Consider the following 25,153-nt stretch of genomic DNA (forward strand, 5'->3'; position numbering starts at 1 on the left):
AAACACCTAAACAAACACATTAAAACAGCTGCTATTGCCAGTCTTTTTAATTGTGTAGAGGGCGTGCACTCCTATGCTGTACTATTCCAAAGCGGGACTACTCATCTTGCCATTCTTTTCAATGATGAAAACCAGCAGAATCCTTCTGCTTAGTACTTTATTCTTAAAGACCTGTATGCTTCTTCCTCAAGTACTGGATTCATTTTATCTGTCTGTTTGTCTGTCTGTCTGTCTACCTACCTACCTACCTATTTATCTATCTAGATGGTTATTGTGTTTAAGGGCAGAGGGGCAACCAGCATCACAAATGCCTCTTGCAGCAGAGCCATCTCTACAAATGTTATACACAGATAGGATATTGCACTAGTGGGAGCATAAGGAGAATGTATGATGTTAATCACACAGACTGTTCAGGGCTAGTGCCAGCACATGGCATACTCTGGCAGTTGCTGCGGCCCGAACACCCAGGAGGGTCCATTGCTACACTGATCCCACCCCCATGCCAGACAGCCAAGCTTGGGAGTTGCCCACCATTTTATTTTCCCACATTGCTCCAGAATAACACTACATCAGGAGTATTGTGGGAAATTAAAATGGTGGCTCCAAGCTGCCCAACACTTATTTCAGCACTGCTTTTGTTGCTTTCCGAGGCCACTACCTGGTAACTCTAGAGGCCCCAACATAGGAAGCTGCCTTACACTGAGTCAGATCATTGGTCCATCTAGTTCAGTTTTATTTACACTGTAGCAGCTCTCCAGGTCTCTAAGGAGACGTTCCCAGCCCTATCTTGAGATACTAGGGACTGAACCTGGAACCTTCTGCATGCAAAGAAGATGGTCTACCACTAACCTATGGCCATTACGAAAGCCACTTTACCAAAAGCCCTTTCGAATCTGGAGCCAGTCCAGATGATTTAACTGAAAGGCTTTTAAAATATTGCCTAAGAAGTGTATGTAACTTTAAAGTTGACAACGAGGACATTGAACTTGTCAAGGATTATCAATACCTTGGCATGGTCATTAACCAAAATGGAGACAATAGTCAAGAAGTCAGAAGAAGGCTAGGACTGGGAAGGGCAGCTGTAAGAGAACTAGAAAAGATCCTCAAATGTAAAGATGTATCACTGAACACTAAAGTCAGGATCATTCAGACCGTGGTATTTCCGATCTCTATGTATGGATGTGAAAGTTGGACAGTGAAAAAAGCGGATACAAGAAAAATCCACTCATTTGAAATGTCGTTTTGGAGGAGAGCTTTGCGGATACCATGGACTGCAAAAAAGACAAATAATTGGGTGTCAGAACAAATTAAACCAGACCTATCACTAGAAGCTAAAATGATGAAACTGAGGTTGTCATACTTTGGACACATAATGAGAAGACATGATTCATTAGAAAAGACAATAATGCTGGGAAAAACAGAAGGGAGTAGAAAAAGAGGAAGGCCAAACAAGAGATGGATTGATTCCATAAAGGAAGCTACAGACCGGAATGTACAAGATCTGAACAGGGTGGTTCATGACAGATGCTCTTGGAGGTCACTGATTCATAGGGTCGCCATAAGTCGTCATCGATTTGAAGGCACATAACAACAACAACAAAGAAGCCCTGTAACTGCATAACTACAATTTACTTCAATGGGGGCTTTCAGAGACCCATTAGAATGAATGGAGGATGTGCTGCCAAGGGTGCTTGTTGAATTCTGCCCATTAAGATGTTTTCTTTTCTATTGATTTTGAAGTTCAGAATTATGTTCTTCGGATCTGCTTTTTCAAAAATGCATAGTTAAATTTTACTGATGGGGAGAACTATTTATTTGTGTAACAAAATAATTAAAATATTGTTAATACGTCTGTGTCTGGAGATGGAGAAACTTGATTTTCTTTACCTTCAGGGAAAGCCTTCTCTTGCCTGTAAATTTCTTTCCCTCTTTGAACCTCACACAAACTCTATTTCATGAAAAAATATATCCCTGGGTGTAACTTTGCTCTGATAAAGTCATCCCAAGGGTGGATTTTTCACAGAAGTGTATGGTATAAATAACAGGATTTTCTGGTCACTTTCCCCCCGCTGATTACAAATTTCCTTTTCTGCTTCTTTCTCAGGAAATATTAGATTTCTAGAGTGGCTTCTGGGCTAAGCTGTTTGGTTCTGCCTCTATAACAAAACAATGTAAATGCCCACTGGTTAACTTCACTTCTTTAGCTATGGGGCAAAGCTAGTTTAATGTGTATCTTTGGTCATTTTACAAGCTACTGAGATTGTGTGGAAAGACTTTAAAAACATTAAATAAAGGTTGTAGTGAGGGTAGAACTGCTATATGCCAGGACATTAACATTTTGTGGAAACTATTAATTTTGCTATTATACATCCAAGTTATTAAATGTACTGCTGTAGAATAGAATACACAAATTTCTGCTGAAAACCGATTTTTAGAGGGAAATGATGATTTTATATACTGTGTCTATTTTCGAGTGTAAACTCTTTGGGGCAGGGACCTATTCTGTCTATTCTTTGTTAAGCTCCCTGCACATAGATTATACTATACTATGCTACTGCTGCTGTTACTACTGCTAATACTACTAAAACCATTCCGCTGCTGCTACTAAACTCATACTACTACTACTACTACTACTACTACTACTACTACAACCATGTCTGGCATTGGCAGGTTTGGGCAGGAAGAGACCAGGAGCGAAAGGCAAGACACCAGCTGACATGATGTGTGCCTTGGGTTCCTATGATGAAAAGAAATGTAATAAATAAATTAAAATAAATAATACATGCTGCATCAATGGGATGACATTCTTGCAGACATGAATACATCATGCAGCCATCTGTCAAGGACCCTAGATCAGTAACCATCAATGTTTGAGGTCACCCACCTGTGACACAGTCCTGCAACATGAGATCCATTTTAATGTTTTACAACATACACTTCATCTCTCTCTCTTACCTCCCCTCGATCACCAATAATAATAATAATAATAATAATAATAATAAAATGTGGTGATACCACATTATTTTGGGCACAATTAAGTTCTAGGTTAGAACCCACTGATTGAAGACTAACACCATAAAGAAAGGTAATCCTTTCACCAATATTGTTTATTTATCTATTGTTCATCACCATTGTGTTGCTTAAAGAGCCTCTGAAATGTAATTTGTCAATTTATTATTATTATTATTATATTTATATTTATATTTATATCTATATTCCGCCCCTCCTCCCAGCAGAAGCCCAGGGTGGCAATTCATGTCTATTAGCCAGAAATCTTGTACGTGGAGCTGCCTGAGATGACTGGGTAAGTGTGAAAAACTAACAGAAAAATGAGAGACTTGAGAAATAAATTAATATATACTCTTGAGGGGTGTGTGTGTGTTTGTGTGCACTCACATCACAAGATAATGTCCCAGTTTATTTCTTAGTTTTTTCTCCAGAATGTCATGAGTTATGCTTGAAGAACAGGGTCCTCTGGGCTCCCACTTCTCCCATATTCCACAAAATCTGCTCTGGAGCGTGGAAGGGGATGCAGGTGCTTTGGGATAAAGGACAGACCAGCAAGAAATGCCTATCTCCTTCCATTGATTAACTCATCTGCTGGACCCAGACCTCTTCCACAACAGGAAGGAACCTTCTGCAAATGAAAAGTCTCATTTTGTTCACTTAGAGCAGGAGTAGGGAACCTCAGGCTGTGGGACAAATATGACCCTCCAGGCCTCTTTATCAGCCTCTTAGGACTCTTTCTCCTCAGACCTCACCTCTCTGTGCCTTCTCTGAGTGCTTTTGACTGGCTTGCTGGGATGGAGAGAAGTGTGTATATGTGTGTAGGTACCTCTGGTTTTTGCATGGCTGGAATGTAGCCTACTGTACAGAGGTAAGAGTCACATTGCTCCACCCACTTTTGCCTCTGGCCCTGCCCAACATTGGCATGCAGCCCCCAGAAGATTACCCCTGAAATAATGTAGCTCTCAGGCTGAAAAAAGATTTTATGTCCCCGACCTAGAGGCACATTTAGATCTGATCCTATTTATGAATGCACACACACAGGCATGATTCTCTTCTTATTTGCCTTAGGATAATCCTGGGAAAGTTGGCTGATCCCTGATAGTGTAAAACTGACAGAAGTAAGAGGTGAACCTTTTCACAGGGTCTAGACAGGGGCATCTATGCCTGTGGGAATATAGATTGCAAGGTCCCTCAGTGTGGCACTCTGAAGCTTATCTATATTTTTAAAGTGATGTTAAAAATTCTTCCATATATGTTCTGCTTGCTTGGTTTTGATCAGCCCCTCATGTTGGTGACTATCTCACCAAAACAGCTAGATATTAGGTGTGTGTACTGACCAAAATATTTGATCTAGACCCCAATTCAGCACTTTGAAAAGCAGCCTGATTCAGCTCAGAAGTCCGAGTCTGTTTCTTTCACCCTAGCTCCATTCACTATTGTGAAATTAAAAAAAAACCCTGGCTATAACTTTGTTTCCCTTTTGCCAAAGGTGTTTTCAGGCATAATGTGCCCTCTGCAGTGGATAAAGCCTGCCAAGTTACAAAATATGTAAAGGGGCTTTTGTGCTGGAACTATCTAGAACTTTTCTTTCTTTCTTTCTTTCTTTCTTTCTTTCTTTCTTTCTTTCTTTCTTTCTTTCTTTCAAAAGAATTGTATGAAATTTGTAGGCATGGTTACCCCTTTTGTGAGCTTGAATTCTACCAAACTTCAGAATAACCACAGTTGTTTTCCTGAAAGGGCAGCTGTTATAATTTTAGAGTGAGTGAAAAGGGAATCACTTAATCTTGCCTAGTGCTCTGTAGGCAATTGGTCTGAAAATTCCAGACATGACAGAACCCCTGGGTAAGAAATCTGCCACACTGCAGATAAATATCTCTAGGTGCTTTTGTGTTAGGCACCTTTAAAATTAATTTTCCAATAAAAACAATTTCCTCTGATTACAAAGTAGACCTTCCAGTCATGCAGGAGCTCTTCAGCTCCTTCCCCATCCTGTTGTCTTCCTTCATCTTAGATACATAAATTTCACTCTTGCAAAGCTGCTCCCTTCCCCAAAGCACTGGGACTGGAGAGTGCTGGTAAATTCATTCTTGCCTATTACAAACTCAACCTGTCATTCACAATGGAGCTCCTTCTGTGTCCTCTACCTACTCTAGCATTTGCTCTTCCTGCCTCCATCACCCTACCCTATTATTATGTCATTATGGTAAGCTTAGAAACATTACTTTTACTTTCAGCAGATGCTTGTCTGCAACTTTTTTTTATGATTGGATTGCCGAAATGCCACAAAACACTTCAAGGGTTCCTGCCTTGACACATGCTATATCATAGAGATCTTCCTTCACCTCTGACAAACTCAAAAAACCTCTAAAACACCTCACTTTGTCTCAGGATTCATCCAAATACAATGCACATCCCTACTAGGTATGGAGTATTCAAAGTTTTGTGCTCACACTGATAGAGTATTAAAACAAAGCAAAACTAGTTCTTATGTCAGTGTGCTAAGGTCAGTGGATAAAATGCACACACACCTTTGAGCTAAATAATGGAATTGGTAACAAACAATATTTTTATTCTAGCAGTCCTGGAGCTTAATTTGCCTTTTCTCCAATGGAATAAATGTCATCTTAAAACAGTAGCAAAAGCAACAAATATCCCATATAAAGCAAAAATCAATCGCAATAAGATGTTACAAGCCATTCCAAATCCTAAACATTACTGACAACCATATAATCTATATATGTCTATGTATTTACACCATTTGAAACAATAACAATATTTCATCAGTCAGAAGAAATGAGTTTCAGCGCTAATGCAAAATAATTTTTCACACCATAAGATTAATTTATTTGGATGTGTAGCTCATTAATTTATTTGGATGTGTAGCTCATATCCCAACAGCTCATGGTGGAGTGACAAATCAAAAATACCTCAGAAACACAACTGGGTGTATCTAATGTTTCACAAGTTGCACACAATCAAACTTTTCCTCACGCTACTCCTCCTCTGTACAGGCATGCTGTACCTCATCCCCAGTGCGTCTCCAAATGATAGGGTGGCCCTACCTGACACTGTGTGCTGTATCTTACAGGACTGCATTGGGAGGGGGGGAAATCACTCCAAATCAAGCATAGGAATCTTGCACCACTCACCCAATTTTGGGTGATTCCCCACACCCACTACAACCGCATAAGACTAAAAGCATGTCCCTGCTCCTGCTTCAATATGGAAATGCCTTGCTGGTGAGTAACATATGTACAGGGTATAGCCTGGATCAAGGTGAACCAAATATCTGACTGTATAATGTTATTCTATATCTGCCTAATTAAAATCCAGCTCAAATAAAAATATCTTGTACTGCCAAAAGAAAATATCAGTTTGATATTTTTCCATATTATGCCAAGAGATAGGAATTCAATAGCTGTTTGGTTTCCACCAAGAAAATCTCCCTTCATATGCACAGAATTTATAGTCAAGTAGGCATTCTCAGATTAATTTAATGATTAGGATTAGGATATCAAACAGAGCAATCCTATATAGCTCAGGGAGTTCAGGAAAAGTTACTTCCATGGAAGTGTATCAGGGAAGTTATAAAAGGCCTCAGAGAGAGGGAAGATGGAGAGGGAGCTCTGTGGAGACAAAGGAAGGAGGCTGGGCAAGCTGGACCTTTGCAGAGGTTGGGGAAAGGTGGTTGTTACTTCCTAAAGACCTATTGGGCATAGCCAGAGCAGACATACCAGCAGCACATGCTAACCTAGTCCCCCTGCACCCTAGGGAGGCAGAGGAACCCTTGAGTTACATTTGCCAAGGGTATTCAGGCAGAAGACTCCAGTCCGTGTTGGGGACAAACTGCCCCTTGATCGCTGAAGCAGCCCTGAGAAGGAAATGTCTGCTAAAGGACATGGAGCTGGAAGGAACTGAGGCCTTTACCAGAAAATGTGAATTAACATTTCTGTAATAAAACCAGATCTACAACTGAATAGGTGTGAGTTGATGCCTTTATTTTGACCTCACCATGTGGGCCCCATGGAAGATATGAAGCAGGGCCCCTATGATATGCTCCCTCCCAGGAGTATGGGACAAAGCATTTATATGGGTGGGGAGGGGGGATGACTAGGACTAAATCAAGTGCTAAAATTATAGGTGGAAAACACAAGGGATTTAAAGAAATTTGCAAGTCACCCCTTCTGACTCCCCTCCCCTAATTTTAGCAACGTTTAGCCAAATTGTGCCCTCCCCTAGAGCTTTCCAAAATAAGTAGATGTCAAAAAGACCACTGTTACTACCTTAATCCTGCCTTTGGCTTAAAGGAAAACTGAATTATGGCCATATGAAGGCTGACAATTACCAGAGGCTCAAGTAAATTTTATTCAACTCTGTCTTTTCCAAAATGCTTGAACAACAGAAAAACGCTCCCTTTATAGCCTCTGGCCCTCTATATGTATTTGGATTACAACTTCCCAGCATTCCTGGCCATTGGCCATGAGGACTGGTGCCGATGGGATTTGGAGTCCAATAATAGGTTAGCCACCTCTGCCTTTATTTGCAAACTTTGCAGGAAACTGGATCTCGTTGTTAGGTACCTTTTCCAGCAGCCAGTCTCAGTGACTGAAATATGAAGAAGCCATCATTAGCTACTGCTAGACAGAAAATACAAATTGCCTGCCTTAAGCAAAGGGTATAATAATCCTGAAAAATGTAGGAATGCCTAAGGGCCAAACTAAGCACCATGTGGGAGAGGTATGACTACATCTCCCAACATCTTTTTCTTTTGCTAAAAGCAGCAATGGGAGAGGCTGTTTGGTCTGGGGCTGTGGCACCAGTGAAGGAGGGAGTCTAATCCCTTTCACCATGCTGCTTGCTAAAGGGACTATAGGCAGCCCTCCTCTGCAGTGAAAGGGACACTTTTATCTCCATAGGGAAGCCGTTCCACAAATGGGGAGGGCACCACCAAGTAGAACCTGAACAACATTCCCACATGGTGAGGCCTGCTTGCTTAAGGAAACACAAGATGGTGGGTCTCCCCAGCAGACAGCAGGGCCTGACCTGGCTAATACGGAAACAAGTGCGCCATCAAGTATTTGGTGGGATGGGGTAACAATATGAGTAACCACTTTTAGCAAAATAAAAAGATGCTGGGAGATAAATTAATGTGCACCATGTTTCATTTGGCCCTAAGATAACTCAGTGAAGTCAGTGTGCATTCAATTCCTATCGATTTTATTGGGACTTATAGGTGTGCCTAATGTTCTCTTGATATTATCCAAACGGTCAGAATTTTAACAAGGTTGTTATGCCACAACAAATATACTCAGCACAGAAGTGATGCACAGAGCTAAGAAATTTAAAGAAAGTGGCTTAAGGGATCTCGTGGTCTATTCCATAATGCAGCTAACTATGCCAATTAAAGCTCCTTGAAGAAAAATGGGACAACCATCCCTATCCTATATACATTTATTTGGCAGTAAATTTCAATGATTTAACCAGAACTTACTTCCAAGAAAACAGTTTTAGGATCACAGCTTCAATCGGCTTAAATTCTAGCATTTTAAAAAAACTGAGTGGACTGGGTTGTATAGAGCACCACTTTTATGCATTATTATGCACTGCAACTCACAAGAAAACCCTCCCATTTGCTTTGTTTGTGGCTATAATTTTAGACTCTACTGTGTAGAGTGCCTTACCCCTGTGAAACACATGAGTCATAGTACACATGTGTCTTACTCGAATGTTTAAACAAGGGATAAGCTTATTGTTTCAATGTAAAGGAAAGGATTTATGAAAGATCAGAGATATGCCTGTAAAGCTGTGTGTTCTTGAATCCTAACATATTTTCTGAAGCAGCTTCAAAGAATAAAATAGCAGGTCATTCCCCATAGCCAATCCATATTTCAAATTTTGGGCCAAAGGGAATGTGGACAATTTTAGATGACTTATTAATGAAAGTGAGTTGATGCCAGGTGAAGACTAATATTTAGACAAGGAAATATTTACTAATACATTTCAAACCTGCACTGTGATACCCTACAAAATGTATGAAAGTGATGCAAAGCAGTTCTTCTTTGGAATAGACGTGTGTTTATTTCCCTCCTCCCTCTTTTAAGTATAATGGGTGATTGCTTGGCTACCTAAACAGCTCAGAAAGGACTATGAACACACAAGTCCCTAAAAGCTGTTAAACATATCTTCAAATTTGCAATACAATTCTGCATTATAAACCTTCCCATAAAATCTCTGGAGCATTGCAATCTGTACTTATGTATTTTTTGGTTAATTCAGTATTTGTTTATTCAGCATCTTTTTAAAAAGGGGGGGGTAGTGAATATGGATAGTGAAAGAAAAATACAAAGGCAAGTAGCGGGAGGGGGGAGTAGCAACCTCAGACAGCCATGCAGCTATTAAACATATGCCAAAGTAAACAATAGTGTTAAGGTCTGCCACAGATTTGCCCTGCAGGTAGATGACAGGCAGCACAGAAGGAAGCAAATGGAAAGGAAAAGAGGGAGACAGTACAGGATGTGGATGAGATGCCGAGCCCTGGACGCATGAACGGCCTGATTGTGATCCTCAAGTCACACCATCAGCCATGCAAAGCAGGACATACCTTTCTGGCTTGCTTGTTCTGTCGGCTGAAACAAAGCAGTCCCATTCTCAGCAGGAGGCCAAATCAAAATGAAATTTTATTTAGTCTGCACTGTCCTCAGATTGGGTTTCAGACCGACTGCTTTAGGAGATAGCAAGGATATGGCTGATGCATGCTTTGCATATGAAACTGCAGTAGGGGGAAAATCTACATAATCAAAAAAATCTGTGCTGTGTGCATGGAAAACATACACACACACACACACACACACATACAAAAGCCTGGACATTAGCAATCTGACTACAAGGAACGTTGGCTGAAATGACCTTTTCTGAATTGTTTCCAAAAATAGGTGGCTTGTGTAAATGTCTGAAAGATTGTTTTTACAGACATTATTTGGAGAATTGCTGGGATATAGTTACCATTCTTCTTTTCTTTTTCTTCCTATTGGTGTTAAAAAAAAATCCATCAAAATAACGGTTTGAAAACAAATCCTTAGAAAATACAATACTTTTGTGTTTTGCAGTGTCATCTATTGTTCTTTAGAGTGATTAGTAATGTGTGTTGTTTAACCCCCTTCTTCCTTCAGCAACAAGAAAGAAAGAAAGAAAGAAAGAAAGAAAGAAAGAAAGAAAGAAAGAAAGAAAGAAAGAAAGAAAGAAAGAAAGAAAGAAAGAAAGAAAGAAAGGGCCCACTTGTACAAAATAACATCTGCTTTTGCTATCATTAATATAATGCAGACCATGCTGGACTCATGAGAGAGAAACATTTCTTTGATTAGAGACTTCATTTTATAGCCTATTAAATAAAATATCAAGCAATCTCCACATGTTTTCATTGGAAGTTGGATGTATCTTACAAAGGTAATGGAGTGTATCTACAAAATATGTAGGATAGACGTCATGTAATATGTTTGTTATCAGTTATGCTGCAAATGTGATTTTCAAACAGGATTTGCAGTGGCAGGGCAGTGAATACAGAGCAACATATGGGGGGGGAGAGGAAGTTGTACACAGTATTCATTGAATCCAAGGGGGCAGAGTTTGTTCATGGAGCCTGTTTGTTCATCCATATTCATATTCAAAGATCTCTTCTTCCAACAATCATTTAAGACGGCTTGATTTTGCTATGTGGGGTATCAGCCACAGTGCTACACGTTAACATGTTTTGAAAATGTGGCTGTGAAACAAGAAAACTCCAGGCACATGGTAGGTTTTTTTGCAATTATTGCTATGATAAATTTAAAAAGCTGTAGTGTATACAGAATGGTGGAGTAGGTGAAAGAACTCAATTTATATTTAAGCCAGGAGGATACAAAAGGGATAAGTACCCCAAGCAAACAGCATAGCTACAAACTTGCAACAATAATGAGATACAGTACAAATCAAGCACACAGTGTGCTTTCACAGAGCAGTGACGGAAGTCACTGACAACAATGCAGCCATGTGTACGCATCCCTTAGAGACATGTTTTGTAATTCAATCTTCTGTCTCTTGTAGGATATAGGTTTGGGATCCTCAGCAATAACTGCTAGAGTATAAAATCCTCCAATAATTGGGCATTGCTGGAAGTAACCTCAAACACATATTGTGTACCTCCACAGCTATTTAATAAATTCAGCAATCCATAAGGAATTGAGTGCAAAATTGTTTTCTGGTTAAAAAGACAAAAGTGCATTCACAAGTTTTATTTTTTTAAAAATGTTTTCTATGGAGCACAAGCAGGCAAATTACTGGACTGCAGAGCACCTTACAGAAAAGTATTGTCTGAATAGATTAAATCTGGATTGTTGGGGTGGGGTGGGGCTGTTTCTTCTGGTCATAGAATCTTTGCCTCTGACAACCACATTTTCATTTTGAGAACATTTCACGTTATAAGAACATCCCTCACCCACAGACAGTATTCCCCAAATCCAGTGCACCTGGCATTTATGTTAAACCTAATAAGCATCCGTGAATATGCAAATGTTTGATGTCTCTAGTAACCTCATTAATTTATTCCTCAGGCAATCAAAGAATGTGAACCAGTCCTCTGCCTCAGTCACTGATATTGGAAAGGATATTGGAGTTCCATCCTGCTGGAATAAACTGGAAAACACTCTGCATATTGGGAAACTTTCATTCAGCCCCAACTCTTCCTTTCAACTGTATTTCAGTCTCCATGGCTGAGAATTACAAAGTTGAAAAATGCCAAGAAATAATTAAGATACAAAATGTATATTTTAAGCAGAAAACAAAATGAACAAAGAAAAAAGGGAAACTGAAATTAATTAAAAAAAACCTCAACAGAATGTGTGAGTATGGCTTTATGACACAGTCATTTCAAAGACTGCCAATGAGTTGGGTCCTTATATTCAAGCTAACTTAATAGTAGGCAATGTGCATGGAAACAGCCTGTCCTACCTTCTTTGATGCAGAGCAGGTGAATAATCATGTGCTTTGCCCACATTAAAAAGCCCTGAATAATGTTTATAAAATGTTGGGGAATCCCGGTAGGTTTCCTATTTAACAAGCCATGTATGACAAATCACAGTGTAATGTACTACGTTCTTAATCTTTAATTAGAATGTGAATATCTGCTAGAGAACGCAGTTAACTTTGACACATTAAATCTTCTGGTTAAAGTGCCTTATAGGAAGTGCAAAGATGAAACACTGTAACAATCTACTGCCTCTCTCCATTCACCCAGACAGTTGGGGAAGGATGATAACATCTTGTAATACCTGCTCTCTAGTAATTAATCGCTGTGGTATTTAGGACCATTCAAGTAGACAAATATGACAGAGACAGGGACAATTAGGAACCTTGTTCAAGCTACATTAACTTTTCCAGCTATTACAACACAGCAGCTCAAGTTTGCTTGTAAAAGCTGCAGAGGGATTGTTATGCATTAGCCGTGTGATTATTAATGAAAAGAAAAGGAGAATTGTGTTTATTGTACTTTGAAAATTGCAAATAAATTTCAATTATCTGCTGTGTCATTTCGTTAAACATGCACTTTTGAAATGCCTTTGTGCTCTAAATCACAAGCTACTTATGGCAAAGTGTTACTAGGAAAACCTCAGGGAAGTATAATGTCAACTGTCTTCCCCCCCAACTTCTTTTATTGACCTGGCCTTCCTTGTGTTGAAACTAGAGTTGGATTCAGTTACCTGAAAAGACTTCAGATAGATAGTGAACCCTGTAACACTTGACATTCTCTGCCTCTGTCTCCTAATAGGTATTTGAATCAGACTCTTACAGTCACTGGGAAAGACAGATCTGACTGGAAAAGCATATGATGTCCCAACTAAAAATGAGTGAGCTTCTGAACCTCTTGAATTTGCCCAGTGGCTGCATTCATCATGTCTCCTCAGACACATGCGTGCGCACACACACACGCACACTCAACACCCGCAACAGACCTGAGGGAATGTGGATTAACTCACTGATCAGTCCTGTAACTGACAAGAGAACATGGACTCTCAGCATCAAGTAATCATGAGAAGAACTTAGCTGCTCTAAATAAATAAGTAGAAATTTAATTCTATTATTACAATTTGACTTTACCTATTTTCCATCCTCTACTTTTATTTTCTTTACATAAATATATGAACTCTCAATTTTGGCAGCACAAATATTCACAGAAGCTACACAAATATTCATTTATTAATTCATTTATTAATTCATGTATGTAGACAAGAATTTAGGTCTGTGCTTAAACATATTGGCACCTGACTAATCCAATCAGGGAGCAGAAAAAGGATCATATGACTCATAACATAAATGCACAGCTCAAGAAATACTCAGAATCAAACTCATAAGACTCACTTCCTGGTGTACAAAAAAGGGGTGTGTATACAGTTACTTAGAATAAGTTCTGCTGAACTTAAGTGAGACTTACTTCAGAGTAACATGATACTATTGACTACAAAGAGTCTTGTAGCATTTTCAAGATAAATACATTTGGCTGCTATAGCCACTTACTTGGGAGCAAGTGTCATTGAACTCAGTGGGGCCTGCTTATGAGTAGACCTGAATAGGGTTGCACTGTTACTGTGTAATAAAATTGCAGGCTTATGTTTCAAGATCATTTGAATAGCAAGTTGAATACATAGAGAAGTGGAATCAATAAAAAGGAGGCATGTAAATGCTATGGACTATTTACTTAGCCTTAGTAAGCAGTATTTCTAACATCCCTCCCATTACACATATCCTTTCATAGAAGTGTTCTTAAATAACAAATAAAGGCCAGATTTATACCCTCACTCTCCGTCTTCCTTCTGTCTGCTCAGTTATGCAGGTAGTCTTTCAAAGTGTTCCACAAATATATACTTCAGAGCACTTTCTAAATCTGAAAGGAAGCAACCCTGGTAGCTGCTTCAAGGTGGGAAGGAAGGAACTACCCCACATTTTGATGATGTAGTTTTATTTCTTGAATGTTGTTGTCTGAAAGCCACATCTCAACAATTTCCCTTTTATTTTCTCCCTTCCTTCTCTTACTCACTCTCTCTCTCTCTCTGCCTCCCTACCCCTCTACCCCCGTTGTGGCTTTCCTCAAGACTGACAGACTTACATCAATTGTACTCTGCAAATAAAAAGAAAGGCCAGCTTAGTGTGACACAAATCTGCATCCCCACCCCAGAATCTGTTGTCACCAAAGGAGAAAGCGAGGGGGGGGGGAGGAGAAGATGGAGAAAAAGCAGCTCAGTGCAGGGAACAATCCCCTCTCTCAGCTGAGCTGCAATGATGTCAGCTTTCTGATTACAAACTGCTTATTTATGCTTCAACAGCTGCCAAGAGCAGCAAATAAGTGGCTAAAAGAGTGTCTAGACCAGGCATTCAGCCCTCCATTGTTTGCTGGTTGTTACCTGGTTGACAGCGATGGGCACAGCTGCCTGGTGTGAAAGAGAGCAGAGATGGGGAGGCGTTGATTGACAGTAGGGCCCTTGGGGTCAGGCGCAGCCAGCCCTGATGGCCCCATGTCTTTATATTCCCTGCTCTAAAGGGAAGGCGATGGCCCTGCCTAGAGGTTGGAGGTGAAAAGAAATGTTTCAGGGTAATGAAAAAAATCCTTTGGCCAAATTTGTGATCATGAACAGTTACCCTGGGGAATTTAAGCCAGCTAAGTCCTCAGCAGTCTGCTCTCTCTCTGTGTGTGTAATACATATACATAACACATTAAGCCGGAACAATCTATAACAACTGCTGCTGTAATGTGAATGTATAACACACTATTTCATTAATTTACTTGTATCCTTATTTTATCTGCACAGTAGATGCATTTCTGGAAGTGGGTATATATTTCTATGCTTTCCTCAAAGTATTTTGACAAGAGGGAGAAATATATGAGCCATCCCTTTGAATGGATCAGAGTAAATTACTAAACAAAAACTCTCCAGCACCACTGCTTAATTTTCAAAAGTTATTATTATAGTCTCAAGGAAGGCAATTTCTATGAACGCTGTCCTAAAAAATCATGCTTATGGCAATCTTCATGCCTTCCATTATCATCACTGATGTTCACATGCTTGATTTTGATCCCATTCATTCTGGTGTCGTTGAAGGTTACAATTACATTGGTGAAGTTTACTTTACATATTTAAAACTGGAAAAGCACCCAGCCTTTTGAACATTAGAACTTGTTTTTTTTAACCACACAAAAACAGCACTCAAACAGCATTTTACTCTGATTCCAAGGGGCTAGGTAGCCCAACCAATAAAATTAATTTAGTCATAGCTTTGAATCTTGATTTTTAAACCATATTTAAATATAGAACATAAATTAAAAAGATTGTTTCATGATCTGGAAATATTTCCATAGATGGGGCTCAATCTGCTGGCTATTGCAATTGTTGGAACTTTGTATGCACAAGGGTAACTTTCTCCTCCTGTTGCCAGTCATGAGTAAAGTCCTGTTTCTGTATCCATGTCTCCCTTATTGGGGTATGGCTTAATGGCCTAAATGGCATGAGATGTAATGTGACAGACACATACAAGTTTTTCCAACATTCAGAGTCCACATTTGTTCAAACAAATCTGCTTCCATATCAATGTGTCCATGTGGAATAGCTGTCTCCAGAGGACTGAATGAGGAAGTCTTGGTGGGTAAGAGAACTCCATAGGCATAGAAGAATCTGTACCCTGAAAGCCACGGGGTGCTAATTGTGGGCCAGACAGCAATGGGAGGGAGGAGATAATATCCTCCCATCTGTGCCCAGCTCTCGCGGGATGGCCCAAAATCCTGGGCAGTTTCGCTAGAGCAGCCAAGGGGTAGAGCCAGGCCTGGGCCTTTAAAGGCTCCAGTCTGCTGAGAGCCAGCCTCTTTCTCAGTGGCATTCCAAGGATGGTGTGGGGGGAGCGGTCCGCCCCGGGTGCAGGCAATAAGGGTGTGCATTGTCTGAATTTAAAAACAATAATAAAAGAGTCTGCCCACCGCAGATTAAAGTCCTTGCCAAAGTGGAGGGTGATGAGAGGTGGCTCCGTGAGGCGAAGCGGCAGTCATAGCATTTTGAGGCCCGTCACCTCAATGGACAGAGAAGCGGGCAGTGATGGTGGCGGGAGCCGACAACATGATCCTGTTGGTGGTGGTTCACAAAGCTGGCGACTTGTGCCTGGTATGGCCCTCCTGAACTTTAACCCTCCATTTACCTCAGGAAGAGGCACCCAAGTCCCTGGTAGTCATTTCAGGAGTCTGGAATGGCTGCCTGGGGCTTGGACCTTGGGGGAGGTAGGCAGCTTCGAAAGCAGAACGGCAGTCTTTCAGTGCACTCCAAGATGTGTTTACTCAGCAGTAAGTCTCATTGTGTTCAAACAGGCTTACTCCCAGGTGGAAGTGCACACAACTGCAGCCTAAATCACTCCCCCCCATCCAACATCTGGAACTGCAGTTTCAAAATTTGCTGCAGTTGGCGGGGCTTTTTTTTGCTTTTAAACTTGGTGTCACCATGATTGGGTGCCCCAAAAGATGTCTCCCCTCTCCCAACATGCCCTTGAACCTGAACTGGTGTAGCCTTGCCTTCTTAACGGCACGAGATATTTATGGCAAGATTGTACGGTGTAGCAGGTGGTACTACCATTCTGCACCATTTTCGGTTCAAGGGCCTGCTGGGAGAAGGCAGACATTTGCTGCGGTGCCCAGTCATGCTGACCCCAGGGTTACATACACAAAGATCAAAAGAAGAAAAGCCCAGCCAAATGCAGCAGGTTTTGACATTTCACTTCCAGAAGCAGGACTTGGGGAAAAAGGTGCTTTAGGCTGCAGTCCTGTGCAGCTACCTGGGAGTAAGGCCCTTGGAACACAGTGAGACTTACATTTGAGTAAACATGTATAAGTGTGCACTGTAAGGCTGCAGTCTTGTGCACTGTTACTTGGCAGTAGGGATGAAAAGATCTGTTAGTGTCGTTTCTCTTGGTTCCTCATTTACATCTTACACCTAAACAAATAGCATGTGTTTTTTAAAATTGTTTTAAATTTTTAAAGTGTGTTTTAAATTGTTTTTAAAAGTTGTGTTTTAACTTGTATATTTGTTTTTGATGTTTTTAGTTGCTGTAAACCGCCCAGAGAGCTTCGGCTATGGGGTGGTATACAAATACAATAAATAAATATGCATTGGCTTGCACTGTAAGGCTCCAGCTCTGTGCACATTTACAGTGGAGTAAACCTCACTGAGTACAGTGAGGTTTACATTTGAGTAAACATGTATAGAATTGCACTATGAGGGCACAATCCTATCCTTGGGAGCCCCACTGAACTCAATAGAATGTATTATTTATTTCTGAGTAAATAGGATAGGGCACTTCATAACTGCAGTATTCAAATATAGGAAGCCTTATCCTGAGTCAGGCCATTGCTCCATCCTTATAGTCTACTCACTGACTGGCAGTGGCTCTCCATGTTTTCAGATGGGGTTTCTCCCACTCCATCCTGGAGATTAAACCTGAGACCTTTTGCATGCAAAGCATGTGCTTGTACTACTGAGTTACAGCCTGCCTTAGAGAATAATGCCATCCAATGCTGTGGGACCTCTGAGTAATGCATAGAATTGGGCTTCCCAAATCACTTGTGAAAATGGCCTTAGAGCACAATGCTGCATTTACTCAGAATAGGGTTGCCAGGTTCAGGGCCTGAGACTGATCCTGTATCTTTAGGAGAAGAGAAAGTCAGCCAAGAGCTGGTGTTCTTGCAACACTGTAATGGGAAAAACCACAAGGTGGAATTCTCCCTTCGTCCTGCACAACTTGTAAAGGTACAGAAGGCCTCTTGGTTGCCAGGCCCAGCCACCAGCCTGCACAGGCCAGACTGAACTCCATCCTGAGCTAACTTTGAGCAAAACACATAAAGTTGTATTATTATTATTATTCCATCTAGCAGTGGTGGCGGCGGCAGTAGTAGTAGTATTATCATGGTTGTGGTAGTGGGTAGAAGGGTGGTAGCATTAAGTACTCTAGGTACCATGGTGTTGAGTCACATTGATCTTATAAGTATCTAATAATCACCAGCATACACAGGGTGGGCCTGGTAGGATCCCCAGTCTTGCACTACAGCAACGTGGCTGCTTATTATTATTATTAGTAGTAGTAGTAGTAGTAGTAGCAGCAGCAGCAGCAGCAGCAGTAGTAGTAGTACATGGATTGTTATGCTACTACATGGATTCCTGCACTGAGCAGGGGGCTGGACTTGTTGGGCTTATAGGCCCCTTCCAACTCTTGTTCTATGATGCTATGACTATTAATCTATTATCCCAGGATTTGTGTGGAACATGGCATGCTTTTAATGTTGTTATTAACAGTAATTGTAATTCATATGACTGGCAGGGGGCAGCTTCCACTGCAGTATCATGACATTAAGAGGCTAATGTCAGTACTAAAGCTGCATACTGCCTGTGAGAGGCAGGGTTCTCAGTTCACGACTTGAATTAACGTGTTAGTCCTGCAGTTTTCTTCATCCCAATCCAGGCACCATTGCTGTAGGAGAGGCTGCAGGGATGCGTCAGAATCTGACACTGAGGGATTATCAGGTGAGTCTTCTTCCTTGGATGAGGATGCACCACACGAGGGTGTTACATACTGAAGATCCAGAGGTTCCATCCCAGGGCTCTTGGGGTGGGCATGCTGCAGATGTAAGGAACTGACCAGGACAATGTCCTCCCCAGGGTAGATCTGGGGGTGTAATGTGGACATTCCATCCCAAGGGATGCATTGCCCCCCATCAATTAAGGATGGGGACAGCCCCCCCAGATGAACATCTGTCCCACAGAGTCAGGAAAAAGATCCTGGATGGCCGCTATGTGGATGTTTTCTCTCTCCTCAGTCCTGAGGAGGAAGACCTAAGCACAAGAGGGGACATAGGAGACATGAGAGGACTTTTCAACAACTGGGCTCAGGGATACTTAATTTTCATGGGGGTTGTACAAGCAGCCTACACTGAGCGAGGCTGGCACCTATCCAAGCACATGAGGTCTGTTTACATGGCCAGGCCTAAGGCTGGTGATCATGCAGCAATCACCTACAATAAGAAATTCCGTTGCAAGGCAGCCAGCAACAAGAGCATGCGATGGGACTTGATTTGCGACAAACTATGGATTCAGGAGGTGAGCTGGGGGAGCCTGACTCAAGTGAAGCTAAGAAAGGTCCCCAACTTCCCTGAAGGGAATGGTCCAAGAAAATATGTTGGGAATTCAACCAGGGCAGATGCAACAGGTCCAGATGCAGGTATGCTCATGACTGTGAATTCTGCTCAGGGCCACATGCTAGGATATCATGCCCCAGCTGTGGGCAGGGCAGAGCCCCTTTTGTAGCTTTCGCCAACCTACTGCCAGGAATAAGAGGGACACCTCCAGCCCCACAGCCCTCCCTTCCAAGTAATGGATACCTGAAACCGGGAGTTGGCCCCTTGGCTTTGGCCACTACCCTGGTTCATCCCTAGGCTCTCCATCTCCATCTTGATGGTTACCCAGATCATGAGGTGGCACGTTACATCTGGGAGGGATTTACACAAGTTTTTCACATTCTAGCCTCCGGTTACTGAGGTGCTATCATGGCTCCTAATCAAAAATATGTCCTCGAGTTCCCAGAAATTGCAGCCAACAAAATCACAAAGGAATGTGCAGAGTTGCAGGCCCTTTTGCTTCACCCCCCATAGAGGACTTCTGAGTCTCCCCACTGGGAGTGGTGCCCAAGAAGACACCAGGGGAATTCTGACTCATCCACAATCTGTCTTTCCTGAGGGGTGCCTCAATTAATGAGCCAATTTCACTGGAGTTATATTCAGTACACTATTCATCCTTTGACTGGGCAGTGCAGATAGGGAAGGAATTTGGGCCTGGGGCACTCATGGCCAAGTGTAATATACAATCAGCCTTCCATCTCCTTCTAGTGCTCCCCCAGGCTATTAGCCTTCTTGGGTTCATGTTTGGTGAATGTATGAATGTATGTCAACAAGGCTATACCCATGGGTTGCTCCATTGCCTGTGCAGCATTTGAACCCTACCTGGATGATTTTCTGTTTGTGGGCTCTTCTGATACTGATGAGTGCCTCAAACTACTGGGTACATTCCAGAGGCCGGCCAATTACCTCAGGGTTCCTCTGACTCCTGATAAAACAGAAGTGCCCACTTCCATAGTCACATACTTGGGCATTCAGCCGGACTCCCTAGCAGTCACCTCCAGTATTGCCCCAGACACACTAGCTAACCTGAAAAACCTCTTGCATGAGATACTGGCAAAAACTAAGTGCAAGCTCAGAGATTTACAGGTGCTGCTGAACATTTAAACTTTGCCTACAGGGTAGTTAGGCTGAGGTCGGCATTTTGTGCAAGGCTTGCCCGCGCCACAGCTAGGGTCCCTTCACCACATCATGAAACTCATAAAGCAAGACCTGCAGGTCTGGGTCCATTTCCTCAAGCAATACAATGGGATGTCCTTTTGGCAGGACAGCCTGGAGGCGGGCACAGACCTACAGGTTCAATCTGATGCATCAGGGAGCCTGGGTTTTGGGGTATACTTCAAAGGCCATTGGTGTCCCAAGTGCTGGCTTAACAATTGGGTGGCTGCAGGATTTACCAGGGATCTCACGTTTCTTGAACTCTTTCCCATAGCGGCAGCTGTGTCACTGTGAAAAGACCATTTCAGGAATAAAAGGGTCAGACTTTGGTGTGACAATCAGGCAGTGGTCAGAGTAATTAATAAATAGTCATCTCACTCTGAGTGGGTAATGACCTTGGTTTGGGAATTTGTCTTATTGTGCCTGGAGGCTAACATATCGTTCTCAGTGCATCATATTCCAGGTGTAGACAACAACATCGCAGATGCCTTGTCTCGCTTTCAGGAAGACAGATTTCGAGCCCTCGCCCCCTTGGCAGACATGGAACCAGAGCCATTCCCAGAAGCCCTGTGGGAGATTGGGACAATTACATCACCCTGGGAGTATCAGATTCTGTTGCACATTCTACTTTTCATTCATATACAACAGCAGGGGAGGCATATGTCAATTTCACCAAAGTGCAGGGATCTCTAAAACCTTGGCCAGCACCTGAAGCTACAGTATAGTCCTCAGTTACTTATCCCATCTGAGGGATCAAGGACGGGCCCCCTGGACCATGCCATGTCATCTAGTCACCATTTACCTCTTTTCCATGGCACTGGGTTACCCCGACCCCTGCAACTTGGCCAGGGCAGACAGCCATTGAAGGATGGTGGAGGAGGGAATCACCTAGGAAGGATTCCCAACACCCCATCACATATGACATTCTCTCTTGCATATTGGAGCAACTACATGGGGTATGCTGGCCCAGCTATGAAGCTGCAGCTTTTATACTAGCTTTCTTTGAGGCCCTGAGGGTTGGGGAGTTCACAGTGCCAGCTAAGTGAGATATCTTGGCTATATCCCTTTATTGGAAGGATGTCATGGTTTCCAAGTCCAAGCTGTCTGTGACCATTCAGAAATCAAAAAACAGACCAAGTGGTGAAGGGTTCCTCCTTTTCACTCAGGCCATCTCCAAAAGGAGTCCTTGCACACTTCGTGACACCAAGGCTTATCTCCACCTCTGGCCTCCAAACTCAGGGCAGTTCTTTATTCGTAAGGATAGCTCTCCCTCACAAGGCACCAATCTGCAGGGGTGCTCAGGCTATGCCTGGGAAAGGCAGGTTTCCCAGAGAAGAAGTTTGGCAGACATTCCTTTAGGATTGGGGCGGCCCCCTCAGCAGCAGAGTGGGGCTTGAATACAACTCAGATCAAGGCCACTGGGCACTGGAGATCCCACGCCTTTAGGAGCTATATCCACCCAATGACTTCGCTTGTGCCTGCTTTTGAGACGGGCTCCCGCCTCAAAAGAAGCTTATTCAGATATAAATCAGTCAGAACATTTTTTTTTTGACTGATGAAATTTCTCCCGGGCAGGGAGAAATGTAGAGATCAACCTCAAAAGCCTGTTTTTGTTGGGAGGACTGGATTTCATTAATTTATGAGAAAAGGTCCAGGCAGCAATGCCGGACGGACTTCCGAACAAGCTCTATCTGATTAATGCGATACGTTTATCTTTTCTTCAAAGAGAAAACGGACTAACAGGCAAGCACCCTTCTTTCTGTTATTTTTTTACTTGGTTTAAATTGTTGCAGCAAAAAGAGATTTGTCAAATGAATCAGCTTTAAAGAACTTCTGGGTGAGCTATAACTCTTCTCTGTTATTCACGAAATTAACAGCTTATCTCTGTTTCTATTGCAAAAAAAGCTGTCCTGGAAGTGCATTCTAAAGATATAAACAGAAGAGGGATTTCTATTCCGAGGAACATTATATTGTCTGGGACTATTCTCTTTTTGGTCTATTTTATTTTGACGAATCTGCTTTTTCACGACGCCACTAACTGTTTTGATGCTGGGAACTAAATTTGTTTTGTGTTCTTGAACATAGAGAGATAAGGCAGGCTGCTCTGTTTATACTGTGATGTCATCAAGCCTGGAATATTAACCCAATTGTTGCTGAAATAAGAAGTGGTTCTTCTTTATTTTTGTTTTGTTTTCGTGGTTTTAAAAATGGCAATCAAGAAAGTGGCTGAGAATCTGGAAGTAATTATGTTTCAGAAAATAATGGATGAGATTGAGATAACGAAACAAACCCTGCGACAGGGCAGTAAGGAGCTGAAAACTGAACTGAGCAAAATGACGCAGGAGCTTAAAGAAATAGGGGATCCTGTGAGAGAGGAGAATGAGATCAGAGATGAGAAAAGAAAAAATAAAGGGAAGATACAAGCCCTGGAGATTGGAACAAATGTGGAATTGGAAAAAGATCTGGAGTTTATGGATATTAGAAATAAAATCTACTGTTTGGAATTTAACGTTATCTCTGAAGAAATTAATGAAGATATTAGAGATAAAGTTATCAATGGCTTGGATAATCTTCTGGACTGGAATGACGTGATGGAGCTTGATATAGAGAAAATCTATGGAATTAACTGCAGCCATGTGACAATGGAAAAACTCTCAAGAGATGAGCCAGTGCATTTTGTAAAAAAGAACACAGATATGACTTTACAACAATATTTCAGCAACTTATTCAGAATTGATGGCAAGAAAATATTTGGGATAGAGGAAATTCCCATCAGACTCTTATTATATGACTATGGCTATGACAGCAAGATTATTATGGAATACTGATAATGGAAGATTGGACACTGAAATTACTGGACTTAACAGGACTATTGAAGATGGAAGATGGAATTAATATGGATAATGGAATAATGGCTATTGAAATTATTGGACCTAACAGATTTTGATGAGATGGATTAATCGATATGTTTATTTAGACTATGGTTATGACAATAAGATTATTATTATTATTAACGAGATGGATTAATCGACATGTTTATTTGGAGAAAAATTGATAGATATATTTCTTAAAGAATTGAAACCTCTCTTTGACTTTTTGTGGAAAGAATAAAGTAATGTTTATGAGATTTGATGATTAATTAAGATAACTACTGGAGGAAAGTGATTTTATAATATAATTTAAGAGACAGGATTGTTATATATTGTAGATCTACAACTGATTTGATCTGCGACAAATGGGAAGTCAACATTTTATTTTTTTGTTTAATCATTTTTGTTTTGTTTTGTTTTTTGTCTTTGAATGTTTTATTATTTTGTTTTGTATGTTTTATGAAAATTTGAATAAAAGTTATTGTAAAAAAAAAAAAAGGAGCTATATCCACCCACAAGCAAAGCTCAAAGCTGCCAATAACTTACAATCTTTTTCAGGCCTAAAAAGGGTGTGGATCTTCAGTCACAGCATTGTGTGCTCTGAACAGCTCGGTGTGTCATCCTGGGTAAGACTGTACTCGATATCCAGATGTGGTATGAGGTGGGAACAGTTTTGCCCCTTGTTGGATCAACAGTTCTGTCAGTATGGCCCTCCAGACTTGCTGCTTATACACCATCTTGGCATGAGGACAGGCGTTGACTTCAAATGGTCTGAAAAATCTGACCTTACCCATCTGGTTGAAAGGTACCCATCCATGTTGCTGGGGTGGCCAGCCTGGCTTCTGAGGCTCCAGTGGAGAAATGTGTGTGAGTTGGGGAGAATATTTGCTGCCATGTCAGCAGAACCACAGCAAAAGTGGTCCGAGCAAGTGGTGGTCTCATTGTCTGTCTCATTGTCACTGTCAGGTGCTTGTGCCCTGAGTTTGATCACACGGATGGAATTCATCTTTCCATGAAGGGGAATGATGCCTGGCTTGGCAATCTCACCAAAGGACTATGAACTTGGTTTCAGCAAGTGAATGGGGTTGGCGGCAGGTCGGGAAGCATGGCTCCCCTCCTTTGTGGCAGAAATGGTACTGGGTAGGATCAATCATAAGAGAGACTCCCAAAAGGAGTCCAGTGAGGTAACATGATGGCCACGCCCCTAGCTTGGAAGGGGCATTGCCTCATCCAGCTCACAGCCCCTCCCACTGGTTGGTGAGTGGGACCACAGGTGCCTTGGGTTCATGCTCCACTTGGGTCTAAAGCAGGCCAACTCCCAAGTATAGTTCCCAACAGCTTGTTGGGTCGACTCAGCATTCCTGCAGCAAGAGCTGTCAGAATGAAGCGGATCCTTGCCCTACTGCCATGCCAACCCCACTTTACTTTCTCTAATTAATAAAGTTGTGGCCCTACTTCATCCAAAAACCTGTGTCTGGCTGTGTGATTCCCATTGCTAAAGGGGGTGCAACATGCTCCTGCCACACAAGATTGTGACAGAAGTGTTTTGGATGTGGATTATGACAAAAATGTTTCGAATTGGAGTGTTATGGCTGTATCATATTTAAGCACACTTGCATGAAGGTACTAAGTTCCCAGAGGCAGTTGCTCCCGCTTCCAGGTAGGATACCTTCAAGGAGTCCTCCCACCACTTTGTCTCTTTTCTTATGGTACCACCACCACCACCCTCCCATCTTTAAACTGTGTTGAGTGGTAGGCAGGGATGCAAAGATCTGTCCATTTCAGTTGTCTTTCTTTCTCATTTTTCCAATCTGAAATTCAGTTCTCCACATTTCTGCAGCAATTTCCAATATTTTGGAAATCCTCATGAAAATTCTTCAACATTTTAGTG

This window comes from Rhineura floridana, chromosome 5, assembly GCF_030035675.1.
Source record: "Rhineura floridana isolate rRhiFlo1 chromosome 5, rRhiFlo1.hap2, whole genome shotgun sequence".
Taxonomy (NCBI): domain Eukaryota; kingdom Metazoa; phylum Chordata; class Lepidosauria; order Squamata; family Rhineuridae; genus Rhineura; species Rhineura floridana.